Here is a 6,084-nt window from a genome sequence, read left to right as displayed (position 1 = left end):
ATGAAGATCAAGGGTCGAAAAGGCTGGTGGAAGCAAGTTAAGTGTGAGAATAGTAGCTGGACAAGTTTTAAAAGTCAGAAACGAAAATGAGCAGCACTTAACTACCACTATAAATTTCCACGTGATTTATTAGTTAGGAAGTTGTGATCCATGTTCGTTAGTAGTAGAAGTTAGTTAGGAGACTATTAGTCGTCGTTTTAGAGGGAATTCCATTGTACATAATGAAATGTGTAAGAAATGCAGAATCCAAGCAACAAGAAATCAGAATTCTGCAGTTGCAACTTCAACTTTCTCCCTTTCTTCTACTTCTCTCTTAATTTCCTAAGTTTTTCATTCTGTGTTAAGGTAAGACCGTAACAAAGTGGCATCAAAGCCTTGGAATAACATGGCAAGAAACTAGAGTAGATGCAACATATACATGAATAATTTCAAGAACAAATGCAATATAGACATGAAGAATCTCAAGAATGGGTGACAGGAAATCTGAAACAATGGCCAGAGTAGGCTCAGAGGAGTGAACTCAATTTACAATGGAAACACTAATGATCACACTAAATTCATTTATAAGCAACTAAGAAGCAAATAAAGAAGGAAGGATCATTCAAGTTTCTAATGGAATAATTCCCAACCAAAGAATAAACATACGGGGGGAAAGCGTGTGCAGCTATGAAGTTTAAAGAATGGGGTATAATGTAGCATTAGCAAAGGTGGAATTGCTAACTTTCAAAAGGGAGAATTCATGGGGATTGATTAGGAAATATGAGATTTTTTTAAGATTTCACACTAGTTCAACAATGGGTGAAAATAACATCTCTTTACTTGGAAGGGAAGGCTGAAATCTAGCATGAAGGATTCATATTGAAAAGTAATGACTTGGTTAACTGAAAGGAACTCACAAAGGTTATTTGTATAAGGCTTGGTAATAGAAAAGATATAGTAAAGGAATTTAATAAGCTGGTGTAGGATGAAGAAATGAAAAAGTATGTGAAGAAATCGAATCTTTAATAACTGCTTTGAATCACACATTGCTAGAGTCATGCGAAATTTCCAGTTTTTTTAAGATATTAAACCCATGCTCAAGATTTTTAAGCCAACTGTATTAATAAAGGCTTTTGATGAAGCAAATAAGTCTAATCTTGTGTTAGCTAAAAGAAACAAATTTGTTATAAGAATGACTACTCTAATTAGCATGGGAAAATTTCTAGGTTATTAGTTTTTCAAGCCTTTCAATCAAGCTAAGAATGGAGTAATGCAAGGATCTAGGTACTAAAACATTACATGAACCACAAAGGAGATTGGGTAATGCTTTAAATAAGGAGAGAAAAACATTCCTGGTCATCAATATAACTACTCCAAATGGCATGGGAAAATTGCTAGGTAATCAGTCTTTTAAGCCTTTCAATCAAGCCAAAAATGGAGTAATGCAAGGATTAAGACATCTTTTTGAAACATTACATGAATAACAAAGAAGATTGGGGTAATGCTTCAAAAATGAGGAGAGAAGTACATTCCTGGCCATCAATGTAACTACTTTAAATAGCATGGGAAAATTGCCAGGTTATTAGTCTTTTAATCAAGCCAAGAATGGAGTAATGTAAGGATCAAGACACCCTTCAAAAACATTACAAGAACAAAATTGATTAGGGTAATGCTTCAAATGAGGAGGGAACTTTCTGAAACATTACATGAACAACAAAAGAGATTAGAGAAATGCTTGAAATGAGAAAAGTACATTCCTAGCCATTAGTATAACCAAAAAGGTATACATATGATTAAAGGTATAAAAGAAGATGGTGATGAGTTCTTGGAAGTGGAAAAAGGAGGCAATCATGGAATTATTGTTAAGGAAAATAGAATTGAAAAATGTCTTATTCTTGATAGTGACAATGTACATAGCTTTATTAGTGAATTAGTCATTAAAGAAATCAAGGCAATTGTGTAAAAGACTACTATATTGTTTTTAAAGAGGTATAATGAGATATAATGCTTTTTGTCTAAGTTCATGCAGTTTATCCATGTAGTTTATCCAAGTATGAATTCCAAGCTAATTTGAGGTTTTTGAAATTGGGAAGGTGTGACATGGTTTGGAGGGTACATTGGTTGAAAATTCATTCTCTTATCTTGTTTGATTATTTGATCCCGTTTATTTTTGCATTTTAAAAGTGTTTTTGAAATTTTTTTTATTTTTTATTTCAAATTAATATTTTTATGTTTTTAAATCATTTGATGTGCTGATATAAAAAATAATTTTTTTAAAATAAAAAAAATATTATTTTGATGTATTTCCAAGTGAAAAACACTTTGAAAAGCAACCGCAATTACATTTCCAAATATTTTTTCATTAAAATGAAACTATCATTCAACAAAGGTGGTATAATGATTGAATAAAAATGAATGGTTAAAGAAGCTAAATATTAGATGATTACCACAATCAAAGTACACAAAAGTTTGAAGAAAGCTATTTTTGAATTTCTAGGGAAATTGTTTTCCATGGATGTGTTAAAAGGATGTGAAGAATTCAAAGGTTAAGGCATTGTTAGAGGAATATCAATTTGTGTTTGCATAATCAAACATTTACCACCAACTAGGAAGTTGGATCACAAGATTCTACTCAGTTTAGGGGCAAAACTAGTCAAACATTAAACCTTACAAGAGTGAGTTCATTTAAAAGGAAGAGATGGAGAAGCTGATGAAGAAAATGTTACAAAATAGGATCATTCACCATAGTTGTAGTCCATTTGTATCTGCTATTTTCTTGGTTAAAAGCAAGATAATACGTGAAGATTATGTGTGGATTACATACAATTGAATAATCTAATTGTCAAAAATAAGTTTTCAATTCCTTTAATATATGAACTGATTTGATGGATGAACTATATGAATCTAAGTTCTTTAAAAGTTAGATTTAAGATCAAAGTATCATTAAGTAAAAATGTGCGAAGATGTGGATAAAACTACAATCAGAATTGATCATAAACATTATGAATTCAAGATAATGCTTTTTTGGCTTAGCTAATGCACCAACTACCTTTCAAGCCTTAATAAATAGTATATAAAGCCTTATTTGAGAAGATTTGTATTGATGTTCTTTGATGGCATATTGATATATAGTTCCACCTCAGAATTACATATCAATAATTTCAGAACTATTTTAGAAACATTTAAGAATGATAAATTATTTGCAAAACAATCTAAGTGCTTTTCTTATGAAGAAAAAAATGAGTATCTAGGGTATATTATCTTTTTAGAAAAAGTGGGAACAAATCCTAAAAAAATTAAAGTTATTAAGAACTTGTCTATTCCACATTTTGTAAAGGAATTGAGAGGCTTCTTAGGTTTAACATGTTATCACAATAAGTTCATCAGAGGTTTTCATCAACAAACCACTAATAGAATAGTTAAAGAAAAATAACTTTACTTGGAATGAGAAGGCTCAATCAACTTTTGATAAGATTAAAAAGGCTTTGTGTGAGGCTACAATCTTAACATTAACAGATTTTAACAATGTTTTTGTGTTAGAAATTGATGCATGTGCTACTGGATTGATAGCTATTTTGAACACTATTTCAAGCATTATCAGTTTATTATTAAAATTGATCATGAAAGTATGAAATATCTTTTAAAACAAAAGATCCATACTCCACTGCAAAGGAAATGTCTAACCAAATTGTTAGGGTCGAGGTATGTTATACAACATAGAAAAGGAAGAGAAAATATTTTTGAAGATGAATTGTCCAGGAGATTAGATAATGAAGAAAGTTTAATATGAAGGGAAAAGCTAATTCAAAGAGAACAAGGAAGATTAAAAGCTTTAACAACTTACCAATATGGTATTAGGAGATCATTAACTCATATAAAAATAATCCTAAGTTACATGACATTGTAGTTGGGAAATTGATCAATGTTAGTGACTGGCTAAAATACATTTTTGTAAAGGAATTTTGAGGTATAAGAACAGAATTGTGATTTATATTAATAAAAATTTAAGAAATAGATTAGTAGGTGCTGGTTATGACTCTTACATCGGGGGACATTTAGAGATTCAAAATTCTGACAAAAGATTAAAGACAATGTTTTATTAGTCATCAAGAAGCAATAAATCAAGAAATAGGGGAAGAATGAGACATTTATAAGCAAGTTAATATGGAGAAAATGATACAGTTGTTTCGTTTAATTTATCAATAGTAGATGTATATGTTAGAGTTGAAGTTAGTCTAATGGCTATTCTTAATATGAAGCTGATGGAGAAAGGAAATAAAACTATAACTATAGGGCTAATACAATGGTCTAACTTGTTTAAAAAGGATGCTATATAGGTGGACTTAAAAGAAATCAATAGCCAATTTATTAACTTCTGCATTGATTCTTGAGGACAAGAATCTTTTTATGAAGGGAATATTGTTATGTACATAAAGATTAAGGGTAGAAAAGGGCTTGTGGAAGGATTAGAAACAAGTTAAGTTACATGTGGGAATAACAACTAGACAAGTTTTGAAAGTTAGAAATAAAGATAAACAACAATTAACTACCAACAAAAATTACCAACAAAAATTGTCATGTGATTTGTTAGTTAGAAAGTTGTGATCTATGTTAGTTAGTGGTTAAAAGTTAGTTAGGAGATTGTTAGTAGTTGTTTGGAGGCAATTTCATTATATATATATATATTAAATGCATAAGAAATGTAGAATCCAAGCAATAAGAAACCAAATTCTACAATTGTAGTTTCAACTTTCTCCTTTTCTTTTCCTTCTTTCTTAATTTCTCAAGTCTTTCTTGTTTTGTTAAGGTTAGACCTTAACAAATTATGCGAATGCTTGACTATTTAATGAGAAGAGATCCTTCATTGAAAGACATTCAGATCATTTTAATATTGTATTAGAGCCTAAATTCTAGATTGTATGCATGACTATTTAGGCTAGTATTTTTTTTTTAGTCAAGTTGTGGTTGGTTTAGGGTATAGACAATTTCTAGGTGTAAAGATATTTTGTTTGGGTTGGAGATTACAACGATATAGTTAGGTATTTTAGAAGTTCTCATTCTTAGTTTGAAGTTTTTTTTTTTTTTTGACATTAAGGTCTACCTTTTCTTTTGATTTATCATGACAGAAGAAAATTCTATTGTTTTTTTTTTAAGAAAAGAATTACTTCACTTGAGAGTTTCAATTAAAGTTGTTTGTGAAGGAAAAAGAATTATGAGGTCACTTGGATGGGTCATCTAAGGCTCCTATTGATCTAAAAAAAATTGATTCTTGGGAGAGTAAAAATGCTTATATAAAGATGAATAATGTTTGATCATTCATTACTTCTATAAAGATGTGGACTTATCTTTGAACCATTTATTCTAACTACTTAATTAAAGTTATAAATTGGCAGCTATTGCCAAGGTAATCTTTATATTGAACAATTTTATTCTAGATTTTTTAATTTAGAGTGTATTGTAGGATTGTTCATTCTATCATTTACAAGGAGGCTTTAATGGCACTACAAATTATTTATTGAGATTGCACATGTTAGTTTAATAAATTAAAATCTAGTTTCATCTTTGGAGGTTTGTTTAGGGAATTATTACATGAAAAAAAAAACATATAGCCACTTAGTTTGGCCTCAATTCAAAAATCACGACGTCTAAGATGGTTAATATGGCATAAGTTGCTAAGAGCAAAAGAAGATTCAAATCACATTCTTGGTGCTATAATTGCAAAGTGTTTGGATATATTGCAAATCACTCCATCAATAAATTTTGTAATTATTGCAAAAAAAAGGGATGCCTTTTTAAAGTTATCAAGTGTGACATTAAAATAGACACGCTCTAATCCTCATATGTTATTTAGTCCGATTTCTTGTTTGCCTTTTTGATTCATTCTTTAGATCAACAATCTATAAGCATTTCTTCATCTCCTCACACTTGAGATGGTCCAACAAATTGTTTCTTCCTTTTATGCCTTTGATATACAAAGTAAGGAGAATCTACTTAATTCTTGTTGGTTGATTGACTCTACAAATTCAAATTATATGATCGACAATGCAGATACTTTACATGATCTTTATAAGAATGACGGTGGGCAACACATTCAGATAGCCAATG

This window comes from Populus euphratica, unplaced genomic scaffold (assembly GCF_000495115.2).
Source record: "Populus euphratica unplaced genomic scaffold, PopEup_1.0 scaffold626.1, whole genome shotgun sequence".
NCBI lineage: Eukaryota > Viridiplantae > Streptophyta > Magnoliopsida > Malpighiales > Salicaceae > Populus > Populus euphratica.
This window is presented reverse-complemented; position numbering follows the sequence as displayed.